General features: G+C 38.6%; 1 long non-coding RNA gene across 1 annotated transcript; it reads left to right on the top strand.

The window, feature by feature from the left end:
• The first annotated feature begins 12,842 nt into the window (after window positions 1-12,842).
• LOC146713451 (uncharacterized) lies at window positions 12,843-16,185 on the top strand. The gene is made up of 4 exons (XR_014917907.1): window positions 12,843-13,598; window positions 13,966-14,113; window positions 14,475-14,564; window positions 15,155-16,185. It is a non-coding gene; the product is annotated as an uncharacterized LOC146713451 (long non-coding RNA).
• Window positions 16,186-16,434: the final 249 nt, after the last annotated feature.

The following is a 16,434-nucleotide window of genomic DNA, read 5'->3' as shown; positions in this document are numbered from 1 at the left end:
AATAAGACTGATTCAGGACAGACAATTAGTTATTCTAAACTTTCCTAGCAGTCCTTCACAAACAGGGAACAGTCTGTCTATTCTCTCCATCTGTCAGCTGCTGCTGGCTCTTCCTCCTCCTCTTCCTCACACACTGTTGAGTTTGTCCTGGTGGATCATCAGGGGTGCAAAGCCTCACAGATGATGTGCAGCAGTGGGTCCCTCAGTCTGTCCTCACTCTGGACACTTGCAGTTGTCACACATGGAAATCAAATGTGTGATAAGCTGCAGGATTCAAACACAAGTGTAACTTATAAATACATGTTCATACTTTTATTACACAATCAGAGAGAAAGAAACAGAGAAAGAGTGCAGGACAGACAGACAGGTGACAGTCTCAGGTGTACACACTGCTACAAAACAGCACCAGAGAAGGAGGATTTAGTGTTTGTGTTATTACGAAACAAGAAGAGTTCCCAGATGGTACAGTGGACACATGTGTGACTCCTGTGATTAAAGCATCTTTCTTTCAGCTTAATGAGTGAACCGTCAGCTCATTCAAAGACACGTTAAAGTCGGTTTGGCTCGACACCACCGAACAGAGGCAGCAATATAACATAGCTAACATTAACAGTGCAGTGGATCCTGCTTGTGCCGTGATATTCAGGACTGCAAACCGAGCAGCATCACTGACTTTCAGCTTGTTGTGTTTGTGGATATGTGACTGACTTTAATTATCTATAAAATCATCAGATTCTCTGTAAGATTAAGGCCAACTATTGAACGGCGTATATTTTGAAGTAAAGGCTTTAAAACCAAGTTAGTACAAACATCGCTAATGGCACATAACTTTCCCGACATGTGGCCTACAGTAATGTTTTAATGTTCTTCATTATAAAAACATTTACGCATAAATAAGTGACATAATTTTCAGTACTTACTTTTAAAAGTTTACTCTTCGTCCGCTCTGCTTCCACCGTTTTTTTCAGCAAAATTATCCACACCCACCGCCGCGCTATAAAGTCTGGGATATGTTGGGCCATGAAGGCTATACCGGCCCATCCTTAAAATTCAGGGAAATGAAGGACGCATTTGAGGGCCGCATTTCGAGCAGCCTTTGGATTGGGACAGCCTTCGTTGTGTTGCTGTGACGTAATCGGCCTTAAAATGCAGCCTTTAAGGCTGCAGAATTGGGATACAGCCCAAATCTGGTCATTGGTACTTCCTGGCTTGTGTAGTTACTAGGTAACAAAAGCTCAACTCTTCCCCTAGCGTCCTGAAGCACTTCCGTTGTGTTTTGGAGTTTGCATGTGTTTTGGAGCCGTCTGTTAAAAAGCCAAGAATTTGTGTTTTGACTTTTTATAATCTAATTATTCTAGTTATTATTCTGCACCTCCTAAACTTAGTGCAGGACTTTAATTTCTAAACTTTTCGATTCCTTGTGTGAGCTCAGTGTGAGTGTTGCTTTGCTGTAAATGTCTGCAGGCTAATTCAAAAGGTGTCAAGTGGTGTGTCAAAGCATTTGGAGCTCTCAGCTTGAGCTTTATTTTGGATTTCTGACATGACGCATAGGTTTAACAGGCTGAAGCTATTTATCAAGAGGTGTGGAGGAGTTTGTGTTCATGACTGTTTTACTGTAATTTTAGATGGTAAACAGAAGGTTTATGCTTTTTTTCTTTTCTTTTTGGTCTGACACAGCACCAATGCAAGGAATTTTAATTTGTGAAAACAAAGCAATTTGGTATAAAAATGAGAAGAAAATGCAAACTTTTTTCTTTCAAGTATCCTCCTCCCTAAAAGTTAATTAGTGCATCCGATACAATAAATGTCATGTTAAACACCCTGTCTGTTTAACATGACAGATGACTTATTGGAAAAAGAAACTGTCATGGTCCTGGGCCATGTGGGCCCAGTATTCTTAGTTTCTTGTATTTTTGTATTTCGTTCCTTATTTAGGCCATGTTTCCTAAGTTGTCCTGTTGTGGTGTTCCTTATTTGACTTCCCCTTGTGACTTTTATCCCCTGTGTGCCCCTCTATGTATCTGTGAGCCCTCATCTCCCCTCCTTGTTTCATTCCATGTTTCCCCAGCCCACTATGCCCGTGCTCTCTCTCTCCTGTTTGCACCTGTGTACTTCCTGTTTTACTTTGACAGTCTCCCGTCAGTGTTGTTTACTCCTGCCATGTCTTGTTATGTTTATCTGTGTCAGCTGTGTTCCCATGTGTGGCCACTTCCCCTGATCATCCCTCTTGTGTATTTAGTCTCTGTGTTTCACGTAGTCTGTGTCGCGTCGTCTGTGTTACCACCCCCTGTGTTCCGTATCTCCAGCCATAGCTTTTTCTTAGTTTATGTCCAGTTTAGGTTTTCTGTTTGAACTATTACCCTTATACTGCCCTCGCTCTGGTTTGTTCTGTTATCAGCCATAATAAAAGGCTCGCTTTTGTTTAATCCACTCCTGCATCTTCGCTTGTGTTCGCGTCTGGGTCCAACACACACATTCCCACATGGTCTATCTCCACGGACCGTGACAAGAAACCACAAACTATTGAGTAAAGCTAAAGACTTTGTGAATAGTCATAATTTATAATGTGTTAAAATTTGTTTTTAGGTAGAATTAACAAAGTGACATATACTTGAACCAGTCTATTTACCATCTACACCACGAGTCACTTAAAAAAAAGGAGGAGGTTAACTGTGAATAAGAATACTCAGACATACTTGGGCTCTGACAGTGTAATTCTTTTACTCTTTCTTTAGATCTTGGAAACCGATTTGCCCTTGGGTAGTAAAAGCACCGGAGTTCATGTTGTGTTCTACCTCATAGTCATCAAAAGTCCATTTGTAGGTGGAGATTTTATACATGCCAAACACATGTACTCGGACTACTCAGAATTGATTTTTCTACAGGAAGCTAACCGCATAGGAATCTTACACTTATAGAAGCTGAAGAGCTGCAGGGCTTCAGGTAAATGAGGTTTTCCTTCCAGGGTGGGCCTGAATCACAGGTGATTACACCTACCAATTACATCACAGAGAGTGGGTTCGGCTGGGTCGGGTCACATGTGGCCCATTATTCTCCTGTATAGACTAGCCTGTAAGGCTAATGATATTTGATAGGCAGTAATTATACAAATGTGGAAAATGGAATCTGTGTCTCTTGGTGGGCATGAGCCACCAACCTTTCACTTAACAGCCAACTGCACCACAAAAACTGGCGTTTTCAGTTGGTTTTGCATCACCTGTCACTCTCCATCTACATATCCCAGTGGGTGAATGGTCAAGACTGAGCAGCTATAGACAGCTTACAAGAGAAATTGCATTGTAAAGTAGTAAATTAGCAATATATTAATAGATATGTAATTACTACAGTTTAATGAGTGGTTGTTTGCAAATAAGTCAGTGTTATGCAAGAACACTACATGAGTCCACCACAATCTACTACCAACCAACAATTACAAGAAGGTTTTCTATGCAACATGACACACCTCTGTTTCACTCAGCAACTCCCAGTGACATGAGGGAATATATATTTTTAGATGGTGACCTGTGGTTCTCATCCACCTTAGACCTCTGGGGTGTTGGACCTAAGGCCCTATCCTGGTTGGCACATCTCTGTTAACAACTACATATGGAAGTTGGGATCTGACTGGCTCCTGTTTTAAAAAAAAAAAGAGGGACTGGAGAGTGTGTTAAATTCAGGGGGACCACACTTCTCGGCCTCCCTGGGAAAGTTAATAACATCGCACAAGAAATTAGAGTGTAATCTCAGATTAGTGAAATCTTAGATTATGGAGGAAGAATGCAGTGTTCATCCTAGGCATGGGACACTGGACCAGCTCTTTATTCTGTCAAAGAGATATGAGAGTAAGTAGGAGTTCAATCCGTAGCAAATACATTAAAATATATTCTGTGTGCTGACAGTGGGGTTTGAAGTATCTGTAATGGAATGTCAAGACAAAATTGTAGGTGGAGATTAGCTGCTGCTGTAAGGCACCACATCTGTTCAATGCTGAGAAATAATTTAAAGTTGTACCTTAAAATCTCCCAGCAAATAAAATAACGCCTAACAACATCAACAAAGGCGTTTCTGGGTCAGCTTGAACCACCAACCTTTTTGGTAACAGCTGAATGTGCTAACCAGTTGCACCACAGAGACTGCACTGGTCAACCCACTGGTGGGTATATCTTTAATCTTCACCCCATACAGTAGCCTATAGAGTCTGACTTGTTTAGGTTTGTGAAGATATTTCTCCTGCCTCCTAATGAAGAGGTCAAATAGGGGAAAAAAGAACCTCTGTGAGATATTTACTAAGCTATTGAGATCACCTGAGACAAGATGCACGTGGAGTTCAAACTGCTGGGAATGGATCTCAAGACTGTACTGTAGGTGGCTGGTGTCATAAGTTACCACCTCTGTTCAGTGATGGCCGTTCATGGCTGGTGTAGATGGCTTCCTTTACTTTCTCTTATTTCTCTCCTTAGTCCAAAATGTGAACACATTTAGGCTGTTTGGTATCTCCTATTTAGAGCTCCAGGTATTGCACTCCACAGAGAACACTATATTATTTAACCTGTATGTGATGGACATTCTTCTGCTGGGAAAAAGCCAAAGAGACTGGGCTGGCTCACTTAAGGGATGGGTGTGACTTCCCTCCTCTCCTCCAAACAGTGGTCTGCAATGTTAATATTTTAAATGTTATACTGGTAAATGGTGATTATGCTGAGGTTTAACTGGTATGTAATGCAAGTGCTTCATCCTTTATTGAACTATCAATGTTCTACAATCACTTTAAGTTGTACCTTAAAATCTGTACATATTTTAAAGGGTGTGGTTAAGGAAAAATACATTGTCAGGTAGGCGTGAACCAGCGAACGCTCCAGTTAACAGGAGCCCTGTTAACCAAACGTGCCACAGAGACTAGACTGGCTTAGCCAAAGGTAGGTGTGGCCTCACCTTTGACTCTAAACCCACCTTTCCTAGTGGGTGAACAGTGAACAGCCATATATGTAAACTATAGCTTGACAAGTTTTCAGAGAGATACAATTATGCAGTAGTAAATTAACAATCTGGTAAATTATTATATGATAAATATTCATTTCATGTTTAGCTGTCTCAATGTGTCACTGTGGGAACCACTTCATACATATAAATATGTGTTCCAATGAGGGGGGAGGGTTTCTACTCATGAGGAAAGGACTATATGTAACTGCCTCAGTCACACTAACTGATGATAATTATCATCACTGTGAAGAGGTAGGAGGGAGCTTTCTGCTATAATCTATTGTTCAGGCTTTGGGGAGTGGGAGAGTGGTGGTTGCCGATTGCGTCCATTCCTCTGGAGGGGTAAAGTGGTGGAAATCTCTCTAAGCCTGTTTGACTGAGGCCCTAAACACATGAAAATGTGTACTTTTATGCGGAGCTGAATTGCTTGTGGATTTACTGTAGTAGAGCATACACAGCATAGTGATGAATTCTTGGTGGTTTAAGTCTTTTGTTTCAGCTATGCTGCTATGTTCTTCTTCTTAAGATATTCCTTTTACACATTTTTTTAAACCAACAATGGTGCTGAAATGAAGAAGAAGAAAGCCAAATGTTTGACCTATATACCTTTGTTATTCATGAAAGAGAGCCTTTGGGGCTTCTTGTTATTTCATTTCATCTTTATTTAATCAGGCAGAGATTAAAAAATCTCCTTTCATGAGAGACCTGAATATTCACATTGTATGTTATCTGGAATCAGCTTTGCCAAGGTTAGTGTGGGAATGTCAAATAAGTATTTACCACAACCTCAATTCCAGAAAAGTTTGGGCTGCAGTGATGCAGGTCAAGGTAACCTAAGGAGCTTGGAAAGAAGAGCGATGGGAATCCTTCAAAATACTTGAAAATGTTTCTTCTCTTATTTGAGAAGCTTCTTTAGTTCTAAAACCAAATGGTGGAGAGTCCTACATAATTAAGTCCTACATAGTGGGCCTCATTACATGAGTCAAGGTGTGGAAAGGGGTGAAGGTTTTGGGTGAAACCATTGTGAGTTCTTGACTCACCCTTTCATGTGACCTACTGGGATCAGTGAAAAAATATTCTCCCATTCCTGCATATCAGTCCTTGGTCTTTCTTCATGTATTTTTCATGTCGCGATGTTCCAGATTTCCAAATGGTGAAAGGTCTAGACTGCAAATATGCCTCTACAAATATGAAAGCTGCCAGCTCCATAGCACCCCCGTACCTTTAGAGATGCTCACTATAATTATAATGAAATTAAATTAATTGTTGGTAACAAGATGACATAACGAGATGGTCCCTCTTTAGTCCACAGGACATGGCATCTATATTTACCAAGATTACAATTCATATTTCAGCTCATCTGATCGAGGAACAGTTTTCCACTTTGCTTTGTTGATTTAAAAGAGCTTTATCCCAAGATGGGGGTGTTCCTGGATCATGTTCGTTGCATGGCTTTTATCACTGTATTTACGGATGGCACAGCGAATGCCTTTTAAAATTTTAATTACAGTATGGTCAGAGTCACTAGTAGAGCTTATTAATAAGTGCCAACTGAAGCACTGAAGATAGACTGAAGGCCTGAAATTTCACAAACCAGCTTTGTTAAAGGTGCTCTGACAATATCTAAGGTGGAGGATTTATTAGATTTTGAATTGTAGTTGTTAAAGCAAATGAAAAGAGCTATCTGAGGTAGTGTGGAAATTTCAACAGCATACATTTATAAATGAATGAGACTGGATTTTTGTTTCTTCTTGACTGTAAGAAAGTCCTTCTAACTTTTTCATAACAAAAAAAAACGATGAGTAGAAAATCTGAAATATTTATGACGCATTAAGAACCGTGGTATACAGAACACTGAAGACGTGTTAAAGAGGCAGAACATTTTCATAGTCAAGGACAGCCAGTTGGAAGAAAAAAAAACAGTAATATGCCAATTCTGTACAAGAAGCTTCAATTGAGTTTAAATTTTTGAGCCAGACATTAAATATGAATCTTAGATGAGGAAGGAAAGGTCGTTTTGTGAAGCTGTTGTTTTAATATAAAATCTTAAACTGTGATAGAGAAAAAATATATAGATGATACCAAAACAGTGATTCAGTCATCAAAAGGCCAGAGCTTTGTGACCTTTTTAGGGGTCAGATGGCCTTACTTTGATAAATTATTCCCAAGACCTAGGGATCCAAAGTAGGCTGTTTTTTGTTTTGTTTTTTTATTTTGAAGACAACATTCCATTTGTTTCAGTGGCATTAAAAGAAAAGTGTTTTACAAATGTTGTATTATCCAAAATGCCACCAAATATCACAGCATGCTGTTTCAAACTAAATGTCATGTTTTGATATAAAGCTGCTGGATAAAGCTCACTGTGAAATTGTGCGGGAAGCAGGGAAACAAAAAGAATAGACGCTATGAATGTAGTTTAAATTTTCAAGACATCATTGAAGAGTCTGACACAAAAGCATAGGCTATAATATACTCAGAGTAGACAATGTAATGAGGACAAACTGAAATTTTCACCAGTGTTTCACATAAACTGATGTCGTCTTATTTTTCATTAAGTTTTTCTACGTGAGAAATCTGCTTTTAGATTTATAGTAAGGCATGACTGTCAGGTATATGTGCAATATGACTCATATTTACTTATGTTCAGGGTTTTAACACTCAAATTATAAAAACAAGCATAGCATATCCTGACTGCATTTACAGATGAGCCTGAGCTAAAACCAGACTGCTGTGGCTGGAACAAATTCAGTGAGATAGTAAGGGGAAGTAGTTGAAAATTCACTGGTTCATCTAGGATCATTGATAAGGAATGATATCTTTAAGTTGATTTTGGAGACGTCACCACTTTGTGAATTTGTACCCAAAGGTAAACATAAATGTGTCTCAATTCAAAGCAATTAATCCAATGGGCAGCTATTTTCATGTGGGTGCAAAAAAAATGGACCCTCCCACCATTTGCCATCACCGACATCCCTCCGGACCTCATTTCTTCTACATGATTTTTCTAACAATCCGCAAGTGACACAAGTGATAAATGTAGCATGTGTAGAAGCATTTGCTGAGGTTACATCCCTGCGTTTGTGGTTTATTTTTAAAACCGAGTTCCTGGCAGCTCAAGCTGATGAACAAAGCCTTCACAGTGGGCTGCTCCACAGTGAACAGTGAGCCTTTTTGTTGTTGTTGTTGTTCTAATCCAAAACACCCACCACTGAACTGTCACTATGAGTCCCGTGCCAGCATCCTGTTTTCAGCTGGATCTTCATCAAATTTGTCTATAGCTGATTTGTTCTCAATGTTTTACAAAGCTTACACAACCCGGCCTTTATCATAAAGTTAAACTAGTGACTAGTTTCTGAAAACATTTATTAAAACAAGATATATGTTTAAAAAGTCCAATTTAAATTGTTAAACTTCATTTAACAGAAAGAAAACTGTGAAGGGGTAAAAGTGAAGCCTAAATGTACCTGTGAAAGCCTCAGAGACGAGAATGGATCATTGTGTTGACGGCACTCACAGTGAAGGAGGTTAAAAACGAATCCAAGCAGCGCCAGTGCCAAATGTTGTCTGTGCCTAGCTGGGGAAACGTCCCAAAACGAAGTGACGGCCAACAAAATCCTCTAATTAAGCAATCAGCGGAACAGCAGGGGACTGAGGCTCGGGATAGTGCAGGACTTGGCAGAGCTCAGAGAGAGAGAAGAAGCCTTAAACCAACAACACCGGGACACTGTCTCCTTTTGTTAGAGCGACAAACAAAACACCTCCAGTTCCAGTCGTTTTAACTGAGGACGATGGACTTTTCTACTTTGTTTCCTCTGTGACTCAAACACATGAGGCAACAACATACAAGCAAGGCCCAGTGCAATGCTCAGCTTTCCAAGAAAGAGCATCTGTGGCAGACAGATACTCTTCTGTGCCTCAAAATAAAAACAAAAATGAAATGTACATGCTTCATTTTCAGCTGGTATAACACAGAAAGGTGAAAATGTGAGTCAGAAATTTATTTTTCCTCAGTATTTTAAAAATAGTAATAAAAATAATTAGCTGAATAATCTGAGTAATTTGTTGAAAAAACGCAGGAATCCGACCGATGATTCAGATTTTTATCGCTGTTTCTTCATTTTCCATGAGTTAATTTCTGTGATGAAGAACAAAACACATCAGAAAAGATAGGAAATGAAAAGGGAAATGTAGTTACAGCATGGCATGTTTCTTTGGGTCAGAACGACAGAGCTCTGTCATATTCACATCCAGCTAGTTTCTTTAAAGAAGGCTGAACTGTCTAGTGAAATGTCTAGTAAACTACATGATCGTTTACTTAACTTCAGCCTGGTGGAGTGATGGTTGGTGATTACCCCAACCATCAGAATATGCAATTTTTGCAAGTTTTGATTCTTCTAAAACTTAGTGTTAGGGTTGCATGATTTAGACTCGCAGGGTTGTGGAAATTTGCTAATCAGCTATTATGCTATCACGTTCATCCTGATCTAAGTATGACTGGTGGACTAACTGACAATTAAGCAAAATTAAAGATTCAGTGTATTTGCCAAAATCAGGATTGTTAAACTTGTGATTGTGACATTGCTGTATTGGAGCCTCATTATAGGAGCTCAATCATAATCTACTGGTTTCTGGTGTGATATTAAAGTTTTTCTGGACTAGCTCAGGGCTTTATTAGGACCAAAGCTATATTAGTCATAAGTAGCTTAAATTAATGAATGTCATTCTGCCTTAAATCTATGGCTGTTGATGCGACTTTCATTTCACTATAAGTGGAAGTCAATCCCCCCCCCCCCCCCCCCCCCCCCTCCCGCTTGATATACTTGAATCAGAAATAATCCTAAGAGGCTACAGACAACTACAGTATTTCACAGATTTTTCTCAAATGCAAATTCAATCCCCATTTAATCCAAAATTGAGCCCTTTATTGTTCATGGGTGTCAGAGAGTTGATGTAAGTTTAAATTTAATGCGGTTTTAAAAAACTAACAAGGTTGTTTTAATGGCATTTCTACAGTCCCCAGAAACTTCTTTCATCATCTGAAGGAAAAAAAAATCCTTTCAGTTAATCATAAAATAACTAAAACTATTTCCCGTGCTGCAACTATTTTTCATAATACAAACTTGTGGCAAGGAACAATTGTCAAATGACCTCCAGGGATTTTCAAAAAATAGTTTCAGGGGAAGCAGGGGTTTGTGATATGAATGTATCTCACATGACGTGCAAAGTAGAAGGTACTTTTAATCAAATGTATCCTGCATCGAAATTAATCATTTGTACAGACATCTGAAAAATGATGTTAACTAACTTCATTTGTCAGTACCTAAACTCTTTAATAAATTGCTAGTAGAAGAATATCCAAGACGTGTCTGAAAGGCTTGGACATGGTTTGGGAAATATACTCGGCCACACTTTATTTAGTACACTTTGCTAGTAGCAGGTTGGACCTCCCTTTGCATTCAGAACTGCCTTCATGGGATAGATACACCATGGTCCTGGAAACATTCCTCAAAAACTTTGGTCCAATATTTTCAGCAAATACCCATAAAAAGATGGGTAAAGTTTTGTTATGAAGGGATGAAAGGGTATACATGGTCAGTGATGAAAGCTTTGGCATCTGAACATTGTACCAGGTGTACCTTAGTACCAAGTGGGCCAAGTGTTCAAAGAAGGTATTCTCCACAACATTATATGGCGCAGGATATGTGCACTCAAAACCAGATCGCCACAAATTGGTGCTTTTAAGAGTACTTTTGCTGATAGTAACACCATGTGATTCAGCTAATAACACAAGGATGTCATCATTTGTGAAGCAATTTGCGCATTCATGACTGGTAGTTGGTAGCTGTAATACTGGTAGCTTAGCTGTAGCATTTGTAGCTAAGGGCTTCAGCTTCCTGGTAACAAGGAAATGACATCATTCACGTAGATTACTGTTTGGCAGCACTAACTCAAAATTTAGAGTTACTTTTCTCGAAATTTTGAGGGGTTTTTTTTTTTTTTTTTTGTGGCGGAAACAGGCTTCCAGAGAGCACGATGGGTCCATGTGTTCATTTCAGAGATGTTCTCCTTCGGATCTTAATTGTAATTAGTAGTTATTTGAGTTTCTTCTGCCTTCCTTTCAGCTCAAAGGAGTATGACCAGTTTCCCCTGACCTCTGAAAACAGCCAGGCGTTTTCACCTGGAGAACTGCTGCTCATTGGATGTTTATATTTTATTCATAATTTAATCTTTCTTTTTGTAATAATTTTCTGTAAAACATAGAAAGAGTTGTGTGGGGAAAATCCCTTTACATGAGCAGTTTCTCGAATATGAAAAGCAGCATGTCTGTGTGGCGGGGCGTGGCCTGCAGATGCCGTGCAGGGAAGGCGGACGCACCTGCTCGGCATCTGCAATCATGCCCCGCTGACTTAAATATTGTACCGAGTTCTGTGTTTGTTGTTGTTGTTGGTGATATATATTCCTGGCAGCGGGAGAGCTGCAGCCATTGAGAGTACTGTTACAGCAACCGTGTGTGTGCTAATAAAGTATGCTGCAAAGCATGTTCATGCCATCGGGTCTGCCATGGTCCTTCACAGTCTGGTACTCACAATCACTCTGCATTTGGAAGTTGATACTGAAGTGTCGAATGTCAACAACTTCTTAGAAATCAAAGTGCGGATTGTTCATGGAAATAAATGAGCCAAAATGATTGCTGTCTGCCTTAAAATAAAAGCTGGATGTCATGTCTATTTTCAGCTCGATCAAGGATTATAACCAGCAACCTTCCGGCAACAACTCATAGTGTGTATAGCTGCCAACGACACTTTGAGAAATACAGAGTGAGAAGATGGAGGGATTTGCATTCAATTGGTTTCTCTCTCAGGAAATGAATCAACGTAATTACAGGCGACAACCAGTCATTTGACCGATCAGTGTGATCATTGCTTGTGTGATTTGCATAATTTTCTGCACTTTGCTAAATTGGTTGAAAATGTTGACAGCTACGATGAAATGCCCGTCTCAACCTCCTACTTCCTTTCAGGCGAGATCAGGCACACTCACTCATTGTCAGTAGATACCAATGGAAAACACACATTTTTATGATTAAAACAGTAATGAGATAAAAACTGTTTAAAATGGCCTGCTGCAGGTTAAACAGTTACTGGGAAAACTGAATCTACACAAAAGCAGTTAATCATTGTACAAGACTATGTGATTCGGTGAACTTGAATATAATGTTTAAATGGATTAATAGATAGAGAGTACAGCTGTCAGCATTCTTTCTTCTTGGATAAATGAACGATTGGGGTCAGAACTGACGAGTTCTGTCTTCAAAAGCACTAATCACGAATAACAGTAATAAGATGAAAAAGATACGCAGTGTGTGAAACTTTATTTGAGAATGTTATGTTAACTTTTAAGGAGAGCCACTTGAGAGTCATTTTGATCTGAATATATATTAAATATGAAAGCTGCTGTTTAAAAAATAAGATTTGTTATCCTCCTGAAGATATATGGAAGACATAAAGCAAGAGAAAACAGCTGTAGTGTTATGGCCATTGCTGATTGCCATCCTTGCTGATGATGATGATGATGATGATGATGATGATGATGATGATGATGATGATGACGACAAAGGAGAAATTAAACATCTCTGCCATCTAAACTGAGACACAGCCATGTGTCATATGTAAAAAAAAAAAAAAGTATTCCAGATAGAAAAGCAACTCTCACATATAACATTAAATACTAGTGTGGTAGCTCAGCAAATGTGTGTTTTGTGCCTACTGGGAAAAGATATCATGCATATTAATTATAAGCTCCAAATTCAATTGAAATATTTTCTGCTACTCTGAGAGTACACTGAAAAAAAGGGACTGGCCATCTCTTGGATTTATGTAAGCATCTTGCATGTATTTAACACAATTGCCTCATGTTTTAAAGATAAATGTAACTATATAGTGTAAAAACGACATGATATGCAGAAAGGGTGTATTAAATTGTTCATATCATGTTCAGGTGAAGTAAGTCAATAAGATAGCAACGTTAAATCTCGTGAAACCACGCGTGATTTCATCTCGCGGGCTTTGGATCGTGGTTTAAAAAATGCATCCATCTCAGTCAAGTCGAGCAGCCAACTCTACGTTTTTGGTATGTCTTGATTTTTTGAATTATTTAATATTTACCATATTTCAGCCAAATGTAGTTAAACGTCTAGAGTGTCGCCATGTAACATGCTAAAAAAGAGCCGTTAGCTTATTTGCTGTTTTATCTGTTGTCAAAGAATTGGCGCTTTTTCATTTGAATTTGTCTTTGGCACAAGAGCCGTAATATCACATTAAACCTAATTGCGAGGCACTCATAACATAATTTGGTTTTCTGTGTGAATAGATTTGTCAACTGACTCTTCAGTTACATTGTGTATTTACTGCACCGTGGTGTTAGTGAGATTTTGGACATTGAACAGCTTTAGCTAATATCATCAGCGGTATTATGCTAGCTTACATCCCTACCCCTCCTGCCCTCACCTGCTGTCCTTTTGTTTTTGTTTTTGTTTTTGTTGATGCACATTGAGAGACCACATCTATTCTGCATTTCACCAGGAGTCAGCTGATGGATTGTGGGTTCAAGGTGTTATGGTAAGAAAGTATATTCTATTTTCGCTTAAGGTTTCTGTAACTTAATTATAATAGGTTTTTTATAATTATTAGGTGCATGCATACTCACCCTATTAATACAACTGAGAAATCCAAAATCTGCCATAGGTTTAACTTATACCTGTATGTATTGTCAGAAAGGTGATTACTGGACTCACATTAATGCACACTTGAACTAAAATGAGGTTGTAACTTGTGGGTTCTTGGGTTGCAAATCAGAAATAAACATCTTTGGATTTTTTTAATCCCATAAGATCTGGAAGCACAGTTTTTATTCAACAAAACATTACTGATTATTAACCAAGCACAGTGCCTGCTGTTATTTCAAAATAATTTTATGTCATTTCAGATGAAATGCAGCATTCCAGTGCATCCCAACCATGCCTTTACAGGTTTCTGACGGAGCTGAGTTTCTCTCTGACAGTCTGCTGAAAGTGTTTGCAAAGTGATCGGGGGAACAGGGCACAAAGCTAAAGGATGTAGCTGCCATAATGACAGTAAGAACTTTAAAATTCTTTAACTACAAAGTGTATATGTATTGCATTAGGTCAGTAAAAGATTTTTATGCTGCATCCATTGAAACAGTCAACTATTACCTGTGAGTACTGATTCCACCGAAAGGATGCCATAATTTTCGTCATGCATTTACTGGCCCACTGAGAAAAATTGATCTTTTAAAAAAAATAAATGTTCTGGAAACTATATATCCATAAAGTTGATGTCAAACAGGAACTTTTGATATTTCTTTGTAGATGCTGGTGTTGCATGTTGACTGGTTTAAGTTTTTGTCTGGGATCATTTTCTTCTGTGCTACTGAAAAGTTCACAAATCTCTGTTTTCTTTGTTATAATACTTTAGGATGACATTAATGCTCGAAGGGAGTCCCTCATCAAAGTGCTCCGCATCTGTGTGAAAGACAATTGCAACATCTTGGTGCAGGAGTTCATGGTGAGTGTTTTATGAGTAGATTGTGGCTTTGCAACATTTAAAAATGCATTTAGTTATCCACTTGATCCTCATTGGACTGGTTAGGACCAGTAGTCCTCTTTAATAATTTGAAGTTCACATGAGGCCTGGTAGTGAACTCGGCCGCCGGCCCTTGAGGCCCCACCCCCCTATATTAGGGGTCACATCAGTGTGAAAAAACTTTAAATTTGTCATTCTAGTGAACAAAGGAAAATCCCACCAATATTTACATTAGCTTTTGTTTGAAAAAAAAAAAAAAAGACCAACAGCTAACCAAATTGTGGGGCTGAAAGTCTAAATTCTAGCATCTTCTGAGTGACAAAACCTGGATTTCTGATGGGCCGGTGTCTTTCTAACAAAAACTAATGTAAAGCATTTGAAATTATTATGTTTTTCACCCTCTCTTAGAAACTCTGTTAGACCATGAATGGCAGCATGGCAGGCCACTCTTTGGCTATAGCTATTTACTATGTTGCTTGCATTGGTTTAAATTACTCTAACATTAGAACTGGTAGATTCAAAAGAGATGAGTTTAAAAGGGAATCTTAAAAAAATGTTTTGTGTTTAACCAGGACTTGACTGAGGCCACTGCACAGATTGAGAAAACCACAATGAACATCTGTCTCCAGAGGATGCACCAGGCAATGACTTTTCTGATGTTGGCATCATCATCGAGGGTATAGTAGTTCTTCAAGATCTGGATAACGTGACCTTTGCAGTAGCCATGCTGTTTGGACCTTTTTTATTCCTTCAATATGAGTTACCCATCACAACTCTGCTACACTTTTGAGGTGATTCAAAGGGTGGTAATGGAGTTGGAAGCAACTCAGCTCTCAAGAAAAGTTCACAACTAAGACAAAACTGCTCCTGCAATGAAAGCTCACTGTTATGCATGTGAGGTGACCAGCTCTAGGTGAGAAGACATTTAAATCTCACACTTGTTCTGCTGCATTTTTGAAGCTCAATTCCAGGAACAGATCGCAGGGTTCATTTTTATATACACTGCAACTGCCATGAGGACGAGCCGTTTTTTTGTTGTTGTTGTTGTTTGTTTTTCCTTTTACTCTGTACAAGTTCTCTGTTTGGCAGCATTTTTAAATTTCTCTTTGTATTTTTTCTTTCTTTTACTAGTGAAGAGATGTAGCATGAACAGTTATGCAGTCTAAATATCCCATATGGGCCGTGTGAAATGGTATTTTCAGTTTCATTCAGTTGAAGTAAGGAACGTTGAATATTTCTAAGTGTGCTGTTTTGAACCAAGATGTCACAGTATGATCAGTGCTGTAATTTTTGACAGTCACTGTATCAATGTTATTTTTGCATCTCTTGAATAAAGGTTTTGACCTGCAAGTGCTAATTTCTTTAGTTATTGGGGTAAAATGGGTAATGTTGATAGGAAGGTGTTTGCCAATTCAGTAACCTAATTTAATGTTAATGGAAACTAACATTACCTCAAATTGTTTAGTTATAATTGTTGTTTAACTGAATCTTGACGTCAGAGGCCTTAAATAGAATGTTTTGATTTGTTCTTTCCCAACATTTTTCAAAAGAAAGAGTCTAATTTCTTTGCTGTGATTGATTCCAGAGAACACGGAAGAACTGACATTATTTAATTGTTGGTTTATATAGATTCAGTAGTGGAGTAATGTCAGTTTAATTCTTTACCTACAATGCAGTGAAATTAGACATTTTGTTTTGAAAGGTTACTGGTGGATGCCAGCAACCATCTTGGAAGAGGACAATATAATCTGTTATAAGGCCTCCATTTGAAAATTGTGTATTTGATACTAGAATATAATAGCAAAATGTAATTTGAAGATAACATGTAGTATTTAAGTGACCAAGTAGTATT

This window comes from Copadichromis virginalis, linkage group LG3, assembly GCF_057382275.1.
Source record: "Copadichromis virginalis isolate Kocher_CV1m ecotype Utaka linkage group LG3, C_Virginalis_male_GT1.1, whole genome shotgun sequence".
NCBI classification, from domain to species: domain Eukaryota; kingdom Metazoa; phylum Chordata; class Actinopteri; order Cichliformes; family Cichlidae; genus Copadichromis; species Copadichromis virginalis.
The sequence above is the reverse complement of the archived record's forward strand: the minus strand, read 5'-3'. Positions and strand labels throughout refer to the sequence as shown.